Here is an 18,950-nt window from a genome sequence, read left to right as displayed (position 1 = left end):
CCGCCATATTTCAAGAGAGACCAGTCACATAAAGGGTATTTCCAGGATTATCTGCTTCATCATTTCCCCTCTGTTGCCTGACAGGACTACGGGATCTAGATCTTGATCGCATCCGACGAGGTGAAGTATTCTCCTCCGAGGGGAGTTCGCCATATTTCAAATCCTTTCTAGAACAAATTCACCCTCTACACTAAAATTTCCAGTGATCTTCAAAGAGTTGGCAATGCAAAGTGCCTGCAGTTTCATTGTACATTAGGGCGAGTCCACCATGTTTCAAATCCTCGCATGGATCAAATCCTTTCTAGAACAAATGCACCCTCTACACTCAAATTGCCAGCGATCTTCAAAGAGTTGGCAATGAAAACTGCCTGCACTTTCATTGTACATTAGGGCAAGTCCTCCATGTTTCAAATCCACGCATGGATCAAATCCTTTCCAGAATAAATGCACCCTCTACACTCAAATTGCCAGCGATCTTCAAAGAGTTGGCAATGAAAAATGCCTACACTTTCATTGTACATCATAATGTGTCTATTGTGAAGTATTTTTCTTCTGGATCTAGATGTCCTATTCACTGTAGATCAATTTTGCCCCCCAAAAAAAAAAAAAACTACCAACAGCTTCTAAAACTTTCTTCCTCAATCTGATTGCCGAAGTGAAAACAGAGTTGTCTTCCCTGATCTAATTGCTGAAGTGAAAACAGAGTTGTGATTGAGCTACTTTGACAAAAAAATAAACAAAAATGTTACTGGATTTTACTCGTTCTATCTTTCAGAATAACTCTTCATCTAAAAGAGCCATGATGATAGCCAGGAAAAAGCCCTTACCTTTTGTAGTAGTTCGAGTAGGTCAATTCAGAGCCTTGGCCCTATCCCAAAAGGTAACAACGCAACGCTAAATATTTCTTTATTTTAACTGATGGATTAAACATTCTATCTCTAACAGTTTTTAGATTTCTTGTGATGTCTTTGTAGTTCTTTCATGAAAGACAAATGATATCCTTGCATTCTTCGGTTAAACTCAAAAGATTCCAATAATTTGTTCTCTATTTGAAAAACCTTGTTCTTTGTTTTCCTATTAATGTCTAGGAAAAATTACCATACCCCTGTCATCTTCAATCACCACTACTCCACCAATTGCCTGCTACTCCACTAGTTACCTGGTTTCCTTTGGAGATCCATAATTCTTTATTTAATTGTTGGAGATCCATAATTCTTTATTCAATGCACATGTCTAGGAAAAACCATATGTATTTTGTGAAATTACAATCTTGATGTCAGATTTTGTAAGTTTAGGTAAATGTTTGGAGACCCATAATTCTGAAATTAGCTACGTCTCTGTAATTTTCAGGTTTAAACTTCATATCATCAGATCTACGCATTACAAATTTTGAGGTCCTTCAAGTGTATCACTTGTTGGCCCACAGAATACTTATAAGTTATAGTCCTTTAATTTACCATATAAATATGCAAAATAGATGAACCTAACTTTTTGAATGTTTGGAATCCTCTTCCTTCAAGGCTTGATGAAACTGGATAGCTCTCATACAATTCTAGAAAAATCATCCCAATATCGCCACAACAAAATTTCATTGCCATTTGGCTCCGAGCATAAAACAATTTATCCTTTTCATCTCTACCTCCAAATATACCTTTGTCACCATTCTTAAACGTAAACAACTTGCTAAAAAAAACCACATCATCCTTACACAACATTTTGATAGTTTGAGTCACTTGATTCCTTCAAATACTCTTAGCCAGAAAGCCACTTGATGAGAAAGCCACTTGATGAGGAGATTAGGAAGAACATTCCCATACTCGTTACAACCAAAGATGTTTATGCCACATTGAATATCCAAAGATCTTATGACAATGTCCCATATACTCGGACAACATCTTCTTTGAGCTTGTAATTTTGTCCTGCTCTTACATACATGATTTTTGCCATAGAATTCGAAGGATATATTTAAAAAGTAACCTTTTGTCTGTTAATGTAAACGGTTCTCTTATAGGAAAATAAATTGTTTATGACAATATGTCTATCAGTTGGGTAGTTCCCAAGGTATTTTCTTTCCTTGTCAAAGACCGGGTCACCTATTTTAGCACTGAGGGTTGCTAATTCTTTATCCTATTGATGATGCTCATGCATATGATAGGAATCTTCTTTCTGTGTATATGTAACCATATTATCAATTTTCTTAGCTATAGAATCCAATGAGTTGTCCAGATAAGCCTTTTCACAACATTTGCTTCCATCCTTTTTATCTATTACATGGCTTCCTTTGCCAACTCCATTGCTATTTCTTAACACTCTCGTCAACTATCCTTTTTGTAGGGAATTTCTTTACAAATTCCTCCGAATGGTGTTGGACAAGAGACTTAATCAAATGTTTTTCTCCCACTCTGAAGATATTTTTGGTGTTTGTGGGTGTGATTTGTCTCCAGTGAGGAAATTATAGGTCTTTCTTTTTAGCTCAATCGAGCTGCACTCTGTCATCTTTTTGTTATTCCTATATTTAATCATTTTCTTGACCTTTTGTATGTCATCCCACCTACTAGCCTCTCTGTAGATGTTGGATAGAAGCACATAATAATTAGAATTTGTGGAGTCTAGATTTATAACACGTTCTGCCACACAGTCTCCAAGTTCTACATTGAAATGTATTGCATAGGAAGAAAGTTATACGCTCAGGTAAACCAAATTTGTGTTATAGGTCTCTATATAAGGGATTCGGCCTATTGTATTAATTCAGGAATACACCACAGATTTGTACACAATACATAGACTGGACCAAACTATTTCTTGCATTTGATGCCACAGAGCTAAGCTTGTGTCTAGATCCTGAAGGTCTATTTTCATCATAACACTTTTCAACTCTTTGTCAAGTATGCGACTTCCAAAAAAAAATCCTTAGATAGTGATGGCCTTAGAAATTTAGATCAACCATGCCTAATTATTGGACGCAACTTGCTTAGTTGACCTCATTGTGATTAGATGTCTTGGTTGAATTTATTGTTTATCTATTTGTCCATATTAAATATTGTTATGATATTCTTGATGTGTTGGAATGCATAAACTCCTAATATGCCACAATTTAGATGTAATGCATGTGGAGAAGAATGCATGTGAAAGCATTTCGGAACTCTTTTCATATGAAAGGGAAGTCCAAAGATGGAAAAAAATCGCGTGATGACTTGCAAAAAATGGGTGTGAGGAAATCATTATGGCCAAAAGTTAAAGGACAAAAGATATTCCTTCCACCTGGGCCACATACTCTTTCAAAGAAAGAGAAATAGACCCTATGTCATGTTCTTTTCATGTTAAAGGTGCCAGATGGTTATAGCTCTAATCCAAAAAATCATATATCTATGGAAGATCTTAAGTTCCATGGTATGAAAGCACATGATTGTCATGTTCTAATGCAACAACTCCTCCTAGTGGCTTTGTGTCATGTGTTTCCAATTGTTGTCTGAAAGATGCTTTGTAAGATTTGTTACTTTTATAGGCAAATCTGTGCAAAATCAGTTTCAGTAGAGAGTCTTGACAAGTTGGAAAATGATATTGTGGAGACATTGTGCTTTCTTGAAAAGTAATTTACTCCTTCATCTTCGATATAATGTTGCATTTGAATGTACATTTGGTACGTGAGCTTCGATATTGTGGCCCGGTTGCATATATATGTATGTACCTCTTTGAGATGTACATGAAACTTTACTTTTTATGAAGCACAACAACAAGATGAACTGTTTTGAAAGCTTTTGACATTACTTATTCTATTTTTTTCATTTTGTAGGAACATTCATAAATTATATAAGAGTCATGTTAAGAACAAAAATAGGCTTGAAGGATGCATTGCTTAGAGCTATACTATGGAGGAATCAATAAAGTTTTGTGGAGGATACTTGAAAGGTATGGAAGCTATTGGATCCACACATGGTTGAAATGAAGTGTGGGATGAGGAAGTTGAAGAAGTTATACTTGATGGAAATCCATTATCTTCTCCAATTCCTTCAGAACTGGATAACATTAGTTGGGAACAAGCCCATAGGTGGGTTCTATCTCACACAAACGAAGTTGATCCATGGATAGAATAAGTAACATATTTTGCCTGTAATTTTTTGTTTGTTTATTTATTTTTTAACAAGACATAGATCCATGGATAGATTAACATATTTGACCTTTAAAAAGAAATTATTCATATTTTATCAAAACACATTAACCACCATAGCTATTGTCCATGATTGTTGAATTAGGATGCACAAAATGGAGATTTCCAACTCAATCACCCAAACGAAAAAAGATGAAGCTCTATTGCAAAAAATCCACACCCATAATTCTAGTAGTTGGTTAAAACAACAGGTAATGATATTATTTATATTATAAGTGTACTTAAAAATCAGTATATGGGAATATTTTCATGTAGGAAATTGAATATTTTTTCAAATGTTGAATGTATGAATTCTAACTACATTTAAAAATCTAAAACTATACAAGTGGAAGGAGATGGAAAGGTGTATGATACACTTAAATGGCTAGCGCGTGGCCCCAGGAAATTCATGAATAAGTACAAGGGATTCATAATCAATGGTTATAGATTCCATACAAAAAGCATAGAGAATGAGAGAACCACCCAAAATAGTGGTCGGTGTATGGAAGCTCAAACAATGATGAGGTCAAGTTCCAAAGATGCAAACCCTATACTTGAAAACATAACATTTTATGGAGTGGTAGAAGAAATAATTACATTGGATTATTTTTGTATGGAGTACACATTGTGCATGTTACTAACGACTACTTGCACTCAGCAAGAGATGAGGTAAATCAGTGAAATTTTTTTGGTAGACTTAGTACTCTCACTTGAAGGTGTACATTAGAATTATGGAAGTGTAGGAAGATGCACAAGGAGAAATAATGTAGCACTATATTTTATGACTTCTCCATAGGTACATCTACAGGAGGTTGTGTGCAATTAGGTATGGCTATAATGCAGATTTTAACTTGAGAAATGCAATTTTGCCACTTGGAATGCAATTTTGACAGCTTGGGGTGCATTCTCAGTATGGAACATCATGTTTCATGCATATATGATAGCCCCTTTTCCTTATCATACATCAGTTTTGCAATTTATGTACATGTCATGTAGTTTTTATGCAAGTGGACATTTTGGTACTATGAAAATAATAGGTAGAAAGCAAAGTTGGTCTTACAAAAAGCATATTTTGGCCCATGGGAGTATAAATCAGGGTAGGAGATGGTGTTGGTGAACAATATGAGTAGGTTCCCCCTTAGACATGGCATGGAAAAAAATCATCATAAAGGCTAACCTGGAAAATTTCCCATTCCAAAGACCTCCAAGCATGGGATTGGTGATCAAATTTGACTTTGCCAAACTCAAAGATGACATATTGCATGGTAGGATACTTAACAGTTCGAGAAATTGTCTTTTAACGATTAAGGCCTAGGAGGAGGATTGTCATCTTTGACATTGTAAAAACGATTAATGTTGAGAGCTGAAAATTACTTCCTTGATTACCAATGGATGAGAGGAATGATGATCATCTTTTATTTGATCAAAGTGATAATATACATTTATTGGAAAATAAACTTTGACTTTGCCAAATGGTAAAGGTTAGAAATTAGATAATCATTTAATACTTTTTCAAAACAATCTACATTGAGGATATTGTAAAATATGTAAATAGGGGGAGGAAATGACAGCATGAGACGGATCTTAAGGTGCAAGAATGATCACATCTTGATGACACTTAGATTACTGATAAAACTATATATGAATATATGATATAGCATTTATGAATGCATTTGTGAGTGTTGTTGTGTTGATGTGTATGTTGGTGACAATATATCTCTGAGTTGTGCTTTGCTCTGTCTTGCTTATAGGGATTCCTTAAAATATAAATAGATTGGTGAACATAAGTAAATAATATGAACTATAATGAAAAATATGATATGAATCTATTATTAATTGGGGTTCTAATACCAATGATTTGAGCTAACCCAGAATTCTGTTATTATAACTGAAATTTGAAATACAAAAATTCCAGAACTAGATCTGAAATCTGAATAATAAAGTAGACCAAAAATCAGAAATTAAGAAGACCCTAACTATAGAAAAAACTTGAATAATTACAAAATAATAGCAAAGATGTGAAGATAAGAAACAACAAAAAATACTAGTGATTTCAACTAGAATTGGATACTGACTTTGAAGAACAAATGTAAATGCTAGAAGGAAGTAGTTTGTAGCTGAGTAACCCAGAAAATAAATATGATACAAAGGAATTCTTCTGAGAAGGTATGGATGCCAATTCAAGTCAAATCAATAGAAGTATGGATGCCACCTACCCAAATAGTATCTTCCAAAGTCCATGCAATATCACACTTTAAAAACATCTTCATAAAGGTATGGATGCCAACTAAGGACCAAGGCAATATGGATAATACCCTTGCCCCAAATGGTCTCTTTCAGACCACTTTCATAAAAAGCCTCTACTCCAATGCCTAATGGTAATTTTACAGTTAGTCTTCCCACTTTTTGTAGAAAAGAGGATCTGCAAACTTTGATTAGTAATACTTATGACTGAAATTTGTAACCTAATATGCATGGAGTTACAAAGGATTTTATGATGAGAGGGGCATAATTTTTAGCTTTTTGGGTTACTTTGAAAATGTTTACAGCATGTTTGGGTGTTGGGGGTGCTTCATGAGATGTAGGGTGCATGGTGTATGGTTGGACCATGCTCTTCCATGATGGACTTGGACATTTGAGGTCGTTTACTATTTGTTTCTAGACCTTGTTTGGATGTTTGAAAGACATTCTTCCTCAAAGTGTTGGATAAGTATGGAGCTTGGTGACTTCATTTTGTTGATGCATGAATGGAGTTGATGTGCTTCGAGTAGAGTTGGGTATTCCAGAGGAGGTTATTGAGCCCTATATAGCACGTTATTTCTTTGTTTCTTTCATGGAGGTTTACACTTGACATGTGGACTCTTGGGTTGAGGGAGTGGATATGTAGGTGTGGGAGTCCTTAAGGTGACACATGACCCTAGATATGCATTGTTCTTAAGGTGACACATGACCATGGAGATGCATTATAGCTTTGGTACTTTGGAGGATTGTTGGACCTTGGGGAGTAGTGCTCATGCCATGGAGGCCTTGCTTGTTAATAATTGTCACCTTTGAGCCTCACACATGTGACTTAGAGGAGAGTGCTTCACATGGGTGGACCTGCTAGTGTGTTGCAAGTTTGCTTATAGTGGACTAGGTCCACTTGTTATTTTAAAGCCCCTCTACCTATCATATAAATAGAGGAAGGAGTGAGTTGTTATTATAGTCAATCATGCATTTGTGCATATTCCTTTTCATACTTGGGTTAGAGATGTAAGAGTAGTGCTACTTTCTCTCTCTCTCTCTTGTTCAATATTCTTTGTTCTTTATGTGTTTTTGTCTTAAGGTGCTAGTGTTTCTTGGAGCATATACCCGAAATATTCATATATATAAAGAGGAAATGGAAGATGTGGGGTGCATGGTGTCTGGTTTGACCATGCTCGTCCATGATGGACTTGAACATTTGAGGTGGTTTACTATTTTCTACTAGACCTTGTTTGGATGTCTAAAAGACATTCTTCCTCGAAGTGTTGGATAATTATGGAACTTGGTGGCTTCACGTTGTTGATGCATGAAGGCAGTTGATGTGCTTAGACTAGAGTTGGGTATTTCAGAGGAGGATATTGAGCCCTGGATAACATGGGTTGCTTGGTTACTTGCATGGAGGTTTACACTTGACATGTGGATTCTTGGGTTGAGGGAGTGGATATGTAGGTGTGGGAATCCTTAAGGCGACACATGACCTTGGATATGCATTGTCCTTAAGGAGACACATTACCATGGAGATGCATTGGATCTTTGGACATTTGGAGGATTATTGGACCTTGGGGAGTAGTGGTCATGCCATGGAGGCCTTGCTTGTTAATCATTGTCATCTTTGAGCCTCACACATGTCACTTAGAGGAGAGTTCTTCACATGGGTGGACCTACTTATGTCTTGCAAGTTTTCTTATAGTGGACTAGGTCCACTTGTTATTGTAAAGCCCCTTTACCTCTCATATAAATAGAGGAAGGAGTGAGTTGTTATTATAGTCAATCATGCACTTGTGCATATTCCTTTTCATACTTGGGTCAGATATGTAAGAGTAGTGCCACTTTCTCTCTCTCTCTCTCTCTCTCTCTTGTTCATTCTTATTTGTTCTTTATGTGTTTTTTTCATAAGGTGCTAGTATTTCTTCGAGCATTCACTCAAAAAATTCATATATATAAAGAAGAAATGAAAGATGTGGGGTGCATGGTGTATGGTTGGACCATGCTCTTCCATGATGGACTTCGACGTTGGAGGTGGTTTAATATTTGCTTCTAGACCTTGTTTGGATGTTTGAAAGACATTCTTCCTTGAAGTGTTGGATAAATATGGAGCTTAGTGACTTTATGTTGTTGATGCATGAAGGGAGTTGATGTGCTTGGTGTAGGGTTGGGTATTCCAGAAGAGTTTATTGAGCCCTAGATAGCACGGGGTTGCTTTGTTTCTTGCATGGAGGTTTACACTTGGCACGTGGAATCTTGGGTTGAGGGAGTGGATATGTAGGTGTGGGGGTCCTTAAGGCGACACATGACCCTGGATATGCATTGTCCTTAAGGAGACACATGATCATGGAGATGCATTGGAGCTTTGGGGGATTGTTGCATCTTGGGGAGTAGTTCTCATGCCATGGAGGCCTTGCTTGTTAATCATTGTCACCTTTGAGCCTCACACATGTGACTTAGAGTAGAATGCTTCACATGGGTGGACCTACTTGTGTATTGCAAGTTTGCTTGTAGTGGACTAGGTCCACTTGTTATTCTAAAGCCCCTTTACCTCTCATATAAATAGAGGAAGGAGTGAGTTGTTATTATAGTCAATTATGCACTTGTGCATATTCCTTTTCATACTTGGGTTAGAGATGTAAGAGTAGTGGTACTCTCTCTCTCTCTCTCTCTCTCTCTCTCTCACACACACACACACACACACATACAATCTTCTTTGTACTTTATTTGTTTTTGTCTTCAGGTGCTAGTGTTTCTTAGAGCATTAACCCGAAAACTTCATATATATAAAGAAGAAATGAAACCCATGAACACAATCACAACCTATCATATAATTCTCCATGATTTCAAAACGCCTAGCTAGGGAAAACCAAGAGAAACCCTAGATCCACCAGGATACTCCAACAATCAATCTTTTCGAATATCTACTTGAAATATCTTTGGTGGATCTAAGGTTTCTATTGGCTTTCTCTATCTAGGGTTTTGGAGAACTTTGAGCATTATATGATGAGTTGTGACTGTGTTCATGGATTTCAGTTCTTACACACACATATGAAGTTCTAAAATGTCCAAAATTATGTTATTTCAGATTTGACTTCTAGCTTACCACTGCCATAAATTGTGTTATTTCAAGGATTTGACTTCCAGATTTTCATAAATACAATGTCCTCAAAAAGATAGATGAACACTTCCATATTCATAGTTAGATCATATTGCAAGAATATATACATTTTTTTTACAGATCAACAATTGTCTCACAAACAAAAATCACATCACAAGCGGAAATTGAAATTGGTTGGGGAGGTTATTAATTTATCCTCTCAAGTTCCTTAGTTCTTTCTATTGTCAAATCAAATCAGAACTAGATAAAAATCGGATAAAAAAAACGGGTTGACCAAAAAATACATAAATTACTCAAATTTAGGAAAAAAACATATATATTAATGTGCATCCATATGAATCACAACCATTACACAAAAGAAATTCCATTTAACTTGAGTTTTCCTAGAAAGAGGTTTGAAGGTTTCCCAACATGAAATTCCTAAAGAATATGTTGTCTTGAAGCCAATCATGCACCATATAATAGTTAAAATATAAAGTATTTGGCACCCTTAAACCTTGCACTAGTCTAAGAATCCTATACCATACTAAGAGCATATTTGTGCTAAGAGAGTTCAACATGCATTTATAACCACATTTTTTCTTAAGGGTGAAAGTGGTTATGTGCCACATAACTCTATTTGAAGGATGAATACCCATATCATAAGGCAGAGGCAAGCTTGAAATGCTTGTTCTATAGCTAGAAGTATTGTTATGACATTGTTCACAACTTTTAAGTACTTTGTTGAAGGACTTCAAAAGGATGTAAAAGTGATTTAGTGGGTCAGAATGTTCAATTATGGGTATTATTGTGAGATTATTTGCCCAGCATGGTCCTACTAAATTGAAAATGGGTTTTTTCTATTTATTGTTTGGGCCAAATATTGTAACAATAGCACTAGCGCATTAACTATGCTAAAAGGTCACCAAAAAATACATAAATTATTCAAATTTAGGAAAAAAACACATATATTAATCTGGATCCATATGAATCACAACCATTATTCAAAAGAACTTCCATTTAACTTGAGTTTTCATGGAAACAGATTTGGAGGTTTCCCAACATGAAATTCCTAAAGAATATGTTGTCTTGAAGCCAATTGTGCACCATATCATAGTTAAAATCTAAAGTATTTAGCACCATTAAACCTCACACTAGTCTAAGAATCCTATACCATACTAAGAGCATATTTGTGCTAAGAGAGTTCAACATGCATTTACAACAACATTTTTTCTTAAGGAGTGTTTCTGTGCCACATAACTATGTTTGAAGGACAAATATCCATATCATGAAACTGAGGCAAGCTTGAAATGCTTGTTCTATAGCTAGAAGTATTGTTATGACATTGTTCACAACTTTTAAGTACTTTGTTGAAGGACTTCAAAAGGATGTAAAAGTGATTTAGTGGGTCAGAATGTTAAATGATGGGTATTATTGTGAGATTATTTGCCCAGAATGGTCCTACTAAATTGAAAATGGGTTTTTTCTGTTTCTTGTTTGGGCCAAATATTGTAACAGTAGCACTAGTGCATTAACTATGCTAAAAGGTCACTTTCTTACTTATTTGGCGATGAATATCTCTTTTACAAAGCAATATTTCTTAGCTTTGTTTACGTTAGTGGTTTGATAAGAACATTTCTACAGTGTCTTCACTGAATTTCTTAAAGTTTTTACATTTATGCTTTTTGACAAAAAAGGGCTAACATTTTACCTTGGCTAAGTAAGCATTCTTTAAATAACCTTCTAGCTTGGTTCCTTTTTGCTCCATCTAAGTTTGGAAAAGTGTCACAAATTTACATTGAACAATGTAAGAATCTAGTCTTCTCCAAAAACAATCAAGCCAACTCTTTGATTTTGCAAATTACCTTCTAGTTTGGACATATTCTTTGAAATTTCTATGTTGAAGGTGTTGGATTTAGGTAAGTGATGTAGAATGCACACCTACAATTCTATTGTTCACCTATTAGACCAGTGAAAATTATAGGCAAACTTGGAAGGGTTGGACATAGTGTTCGAACCATACCCTTATTCGCCTACAATACATATATTCATAACACATACCTACAATACTATTGTTAACCTATTTGGCTAGTGCATATTGTAGGCAAACTGTTAAATGTTGGGCTTTGTTATCTCAAGTTCACACACTAGCACTAAATATGCAACATATTGTGTGCATCCTTAGATATGTTTGAGATTCCAAGCTAACTATTTATATAAATGCATATATAAAACTTCTATATTAGCAAAATAAACATCAATATTTTTTTCTATCATTTTGGGTTGAATTCACAATACTATGCTAAAATTTGTCATTTCAATGTCTGGAAATTAGGATATATAAATGTAAGATATATATTCTACATATTTTGTGTTGGCATAGATTGTCATTGATGTCAATATGGCAATATTCAGGGAGCCAGAGGAGGAAAAATAGAGCATATCGGAGGAGCAAAACAAAGAGGAGAAAATAGAGCTATTGGAGGAGCAAAACAGAGCTATCAGAGGCATATCGGGAGTATTAGGAGAAATGTATGCCAAAGAAGGACTATCAGGAGCAATGTATACCAAAGAAGAACTATCAGGGAATATATGCCAAAGAGCCAAAGCAGAGCGAAATACATACATACATACATATATATATATATATATATATATATATATATATATAGATATAGATATAGATATAGATATAGATATAGATATGTGGAAGAGTTAAAGGAGGTGGAAGAGTCAAAAGAGGTGGAAAAACATATATGTGCAATATACACTATCATAGGCAGAAAACATGTATATATCGGAATACACTATCGGAGGCGGCAAGTATATATATATTGGCAATATTGTATCGGCGGCTTCTACTATGAACCACTACCCAAAACCCCCCACAACGATATACATGTGCAGACCCGACGCTATATCTATCCGGGTGTATAATCAGGTGAAGTCCGCTAAGTACTTCAATGCATGTATTTCAACGTATTTAATATATTCTCGCTATATATTATATAACTGCGATATGTTGCGGACCCACTGCAACATTTTGAAAGGCTCTATTTTTATATCGCATCCGCCCATCAGAACTTGCATATCGCAATAGACAAAGGGTTGTCACCTTAAATGCGCTGATTCTGATATATGTTGCAGACCTGATGCAACATTGTAGTTTGACTTAATATCATATCGCATCCACAGGAGAATTGGTCATCGACCATCGGTGATGTCATGGGCTCAACTTATAAAGAACCTCCGGAAGGCGCAACTGCCAATTGTGATAATGTTATGGAGGATCGGACCTGATGTAGTTATAGATGTAGGTGTAATGATTTTAAAGTCCGCCCTTTAAAATTTCGGTTGGTTTTTTTCATATATGCTTGTGTATTTCAATATTTGCATTGCCTGGGGTTTTTTAGGCCAAAATCTTATAATAATGGTTCTGATAGCGATTGCGATGGTGACGTGGCAGGTGGGGCCTCCTGATAGGTACAATCTCTCCGTAAAACAATAAAGTCCTGTGTATGCCTATTATTATTGAAAAAAAGGGGCTCTGTTACAGTTTTAAGATGCAACATGTTTTTCTCTGTGGATTTTCGGTTTGCTCTTATGAATTTATGTGTCCCTGGAGTGTTGGTGAACATGAAGAGATGGAGGAAGCCAAAGAGACATGAAGAATTGAGAAGCTGAAGAGGACAAGCCAGTGTAGAGGAAGCTTAAGAGAGCATTGGGGAAGCCGAAGAGCCAGCGGAAAGCAAAAACCAATAGTTAGAGGCATCAGGAATGCATAAAATAGGAAAAGCAAGGAAAGGGGAGTGTGTGTGAATAATCAGAGTGAGAGGAAGCTGAAGTTTAGGTAGAGGTGGAAAAGTAGGACAATAGAAGTGAAGCATAAGCTCAGAAGGTTTGGGAGCAGAGAACTACAACAAAACAAACTCTAAGAGTTTATAGTAAAGGGTTGGAGCCTCAGAATTAAAAGGATTTGAGTCCTTGGGAGTTGGTGCTCCTAAGTCTCGGACTATTGCCTTGGCAAAACATAGTTGTTTCTCTGGAGGTTGGAGCCTCACAAAAGTCCAAGTCGGTGCTTAGAAACTGCTTGTAACCACTTATATATTGTATCTATTTCCTTGCACTGATTGTATTAATAAAAGCATTTACTTCAGATATCTATTTTTGTGTTCCATATATAAATGTTTTTGGTGATAAAAAGAAAAATTGAAAATAAATACTAAAACACCCCCCCGCCCGCCCCCCCCAGTATTTCCAATAATTGGTATCAGATCGGGCTTCTTCATATTAGCCTAATAGCTTGAAGAAGGATTCGTAGTCATGATGAGAAACCGCGAAGCACCAGGAAGACCTCCTCTATTCGATGGCACTAATTTTGGTTTCTGGAAAAAGAGAATGACCTACTACTCAATGTCCCTTGGACATGAAGTCTGGCATTCGGTTCTAAATGAGTACCGAATTCCTTCCACTCTTCTATCAGATCAAGACGAGAGGAAAGCCTACATTGCAAATGCAAAAGCCTTGAACTCCATCACTAGTGGAATCACTGATTCCAAGTTTAGAAAAGTCATGAATTGTAAATCTGCCAAAGAAATGTGGGATAAGCTAATTAGCTTATACGATGGGGACTCAAAAGTCAAGAAGGCAAAGCTTCAAACTCATAGAAGGTAGTTTGAAAGTCTGAGAATGGAAGATGAAGAATACATTGCATCATACTTTCTCCGAGTAGCTGAAGTGGTCAACTCTCTTAAAGGATTGGATGAAAACATTGAAGAAAATAGCATTGTTCAAAAGGTCTTAAGATCTCTTCCGGACATATTTGACTCCAAAATAAGCGCCATAGAAGAAACAAAGGATCTATATACTCTCAAGATGGATGAACTCCATGGAATCCTCACTGCTTATGAGATGAGAAAAGGTGGCCCAAGCTCCGAAGATGCAACAGTCAAGGCTTCAAAATCAAAGAAGGGGAAAGAAAGGAATGATTGTAGTGATGACTCCGATGTGGAATCTGAATTGGCACAATTTGTACGAAAGCTGAAGAAAGGATCTAAGCTAAAAGGTAAGTACCCTCTTATCTGTTTCAAATGTGGAAAAATAGGTCATTATGCTGCAAAATGTCCTCATAAGCATGATAGTGATGATGAAGAAAATTCTAAAAAAATGGCATACAAAAAGAAAGGGATCAATAATAAGAACCTCTTCTCTAAGCAAGATGAGTCTGATGAAGATGAATTTGTAGTCATCAAAAAGAAATCAGATGAAGAAAGTGACCATGTTGCAAGCCAAGAAACATTATTCATGGCATTCACAAATGATGATGACTCATGGCTAGAAGGAAATGTAGATGAGCTGTTAATAAATTCCATCGAAGAAAATGAAAATTACAAAATAAAATCATTTCTCTCAAGGTAGAAAACGAGGAAACAAAAATAAGGGAAGATTTCTTGGAAACAAAGCTAAAATAAAAAGAAAAAACTTGCGAAGAACATGAAGTCGAAATAGTATCTATGAGAAAGGAATTGGAGCAAGTTAAAAAGGGTTGGAAAAGCTCTTAAATACTTGAGACTATCCTAAAAAGTCAAAAACATCAACATGACAAATCTAGAATATGTTTTAAAGGAGAATCATCAAGCACTAAGAATAGTGTGAAAAGCTATGCCAATGCACTTTCCAGCAACCCAAAAGAAGAAAAATTATGTCATCAAAGGCACATCCCAGATCCAAATAATGAAGAGAGAATAACTCCAGAGAAGAATGTGGATTCGAATCATGGATATTACAACAGATACAAACCAGTATTCCATCAAAGGCCCATCTCAAATCCAAAGAATGAAGTGGGAGTAATTCCAAGGAAGGAAGTTGATTCAAATCGTGGCTACTACAACAAGTACAAAACTATCTTTCTTGGACACTGTTTCCATTGTAAAAACTTTGGTCATTAGGCCAGAGATTGCATGGCTCGCAAGAGTGAAACACCAAAACTAAAGGATCAAATAATCAAACCATATGGCCCCAAAAGGCAAGGACAAATCAAGACCTACAATTCGTTTGATCCCTTGAGCAAATTTGATCTGATTTGCTCATTATGCTACAATAATGGACACTATGAACAAAATTTCCCACTCAAAAGAGGAAAAGCAAGTACTGAGAATCCCAACATGGATAAATGTGGCCTGGCTCTATATGCTCAAAATAATGAAAATCATTAGTTTGTGGATAGTGGGTGCTCCAGACACATGACAAGGGACAAAAGGAAGTTTGTCTCATTGAGCAAAATGCAAGGAAATGTATCCTTTGGAAGTAGCTCTTCCAGAATTGCTGGAAAAGGAATATCCCAAAATGCTCTGCTAGTAAATGAGCTCAAACACAACCTCTTGAGTGTTAACCAAATCTATGGTCAAGGACATAATGTTGTCTTTAGCACCAAAGACTATGAAATAAGGAATTCTTCCTCAGGGGAACTTGTGGTGAAAGGGGTTAGAACACCAGACAACATTTACATTCTGAACACGATTCAAGAAGATAAATGCTACTTAAGTTAAACAGATGAAATTTGGTTGTGGCACAAGTGACCTGGACATACAAGCTTCGAGAACTTGATCAATATCAGCAAGATTAAAGTTGTACGAGACATCCCAAAGTTATTCAAACCAAATCAAGGAATATGTGGTCCATGTCAACATGGAAAGAAAACCAGAACCAGCCATAAGACCAAGGAGTTTTCTACATCAAAGCCTTTGGAGATCATCCATGTTGATTTGTGTGGACCAACTAGAAATCCGGCACTCCAAGGAGAATGGTACTTTGTTTTATTTGTTGATGACTATACTAGAATGATGTGGATATATTTTATAAAATATAAGTCTGAAGCATTTGTGTGTTTTAAGAATCTTAAAGCTCTTGTAGAAAATGAAAAGGACTCAAAGATTAAGTGCCTCAGAACAGATAGATGGGGAGAATTCACATCAAAATAATTTAATGAATTCTGCAAAATACATGGAATTAAAAGAGAATTCTCTACTGTCAGAACACCCCAGCAAAATGGGGTAGTTGAAAGAAGAAACCAAATAGTTCAAGGGATGGAAAGAACAATGTTATTAGCAGTAGATTTGTAGCCAAAATTCTGGAGAGAAGCAGTCAAGACAGCTGTCTATACCTTGAATCGAACTCAATTAAGACCAAATTATGAAAAAACTCCTTATGAACTATGTAAAGGAAGACTTGCTTCAGTAAAGTACTTCAAGATCTTTGGAAGCAAGTGCTTTGTAAAAACCAATGATGGCTCACCAGGAAAGTTTGATTCTCAGGTTGATGAGGGTATCTTCCTTGGATACTCTACACGAAGCAAAGCTTATAAGTGCTACAATAATCAACTAAGGAAAATAGTGGAAAGCATTGACGTAAAGATTGTTGAAGATCTCCCAGAAAAAGAAATTGAAGAACTCAAAGTTCATCCTCTCAGTGAAGAAGAAGAAGCAAAGGAAGAAGAACCACCTCATACCCCTTCAAAGATGAATTTTCTCCAAAAATATCATCTAGAAGAGTAGATAATTGGCAATAGAGATGAAGGGATGCAAACCCGAAGAAGGATGATAAGTGCACCAAAGAAAAATGATATTTCTCTTCTATCCATGATAGAACCAGAAACATATACTCAAGCAAGTAAGGATCCTCATTGGGTAAAATCCATGGAAGAAGAAATGTTCCAAATTGAGAAGAATGAGACATGGGAGTTGGTACCTCGTCCAAAGGACAAAAACATTATAGGAACCAAGTGGGTATTCAATAATAAAAGAAACATTTGCACCAGTAGCTCGTGTGGAAGCTATCAGGACGTTCTTGGCATTTTCTTGCTCAAAAGGATTCAAAATCTATCAAATGGATGTAAAATCAGCATTCCTGAATGGGGAACTCAAGGAAGAAGTCTACATGGAGCAACTAGAAGGGCTTGATCTAACAGAAGGAAAGGTCTTAGTCTGTAAGTTGAAAAAGACATTATATGGGTTGAAACAAGCTCCTAAAGCTTGGTATGCAAGATTGGATCACTATCTAAAACAACAAGGCTTCAAGAAGGGAGTGGAAATCTCTACATAAAGATGGATGAGGGTAAGTTACTAGTCACACTTGTTTATGTTGATCATCTGATTTTCTCTAGCAATAATGATGATATGAGCCATGAATTTTCTCAAGACATGTCAAAAGAGTTCGAGATGTTGATGATAGGAGAGTTATCTCACTTCCTTGGACTACAAGCATCTCAAACTAGAGCAGGATTGTTTATATCTAAAGCCAAATATCTTAGAGACATTCTTAAAAGATATGAAATGAAAGACTATGCACCCATGAGCACAGCTATGACCACAAATTGCAAATTGAGCAAAAATGATGACTCCCATATAGTAGATGTAACTCATTACAGGTCAATAATTGGAGCCCTTCTGTACTTAACTGCTACGAGACTCGATATATTGCAGGTAGTAGGAATGGTGGGAATATTTCAATCAACTCCTAAACAATCCCATTTGTTAACAGTGAAAATAATTCTCAGATACCTGAAAGGAACTCCTTATTTCGGTCTTTGGTACCCTAAGAGCTCAACTCTGACTGTAACTGCATACAATGGTGCTGATTGAGCTGGAAGTGTTGATGATTGAAAAAGTACTAGTGGAAGTGCATTCTTCCTGGGAGACTGCTTAGTATCTTGGCTCAGCAAAAAATAGACATCTATATCATTATCCACAGCCGAAGTCTAGTATATAGCTGCAGCAGACTGTTGTACTCAAATACTATGGATAAAGGAAGCTCTAAAGGATGCCAACATAGGTACAGATCAACTAATTACCATCTATTGTGATAACACAAGTGCTATCAGTCTCAGCCAAAATCTCGTGATGCACTCAAAGACCAAACATATACCAATCAAGTATCATTTCCTTCATGAACAAGTAGCTGAACAAAACATCATCTTGGAATATATCAATACTAAGGAGAAAATAGATGATATTTTCACAAAACCTCTTCCTCGAGAAGTATTTGAACATTTTTGTCAAAAGATGGGGGTTATCTCTTTAGCATCACTTAAGTTCATTCATAAAGATGTTGCAGGACAGGGGGAGCAGTTTGACAAGGGGAGTCCGTATGCATTGATTTCAAAGGGGGAGATAAGAAGAATATTGCCATCAATAACAAAGGGGGAGATTGTTGACATAGATTGTCATTGATGTCAATATGGCAATATTGAAGGAGCTAGAGGAGGAAAAACAGAGCATATCAGAGGAGAAAATAGAGCATATCGGAGTAGCAAAATAGAGAGGAGCAAACAAAGCTATTGGAGGAGCAAAACAGAGCTATAGGAGGCATATCGAGAGTATCATGAGCAATGTATGCTAAAGAAGAAGTATCGGGGAATATATGCCAAAGAGCCAAAGTAGAGTGGAATACATATATATATATGCGGAAGAGTTAAAG

This window comes from Pinus tabuliformis, chromosome 3_1, assembly GCF_031772625.1.
Source record: "Pinus tabuliformis cultivar Carrire ecotype Pingquan chromosome 3_1, CPIR1, whole genome shotgun sequence".
NCBI lineage: Eukaryota > Viridiplantae > Streptophyta > Pinopsida > Pinales > Pinaceae > Pinus > Pinus tabuliformis.
The sequence above is the reverse complement of the archived record's forward strand: the minus strand, read 5'-3'. Positions refer to the sequence as shown.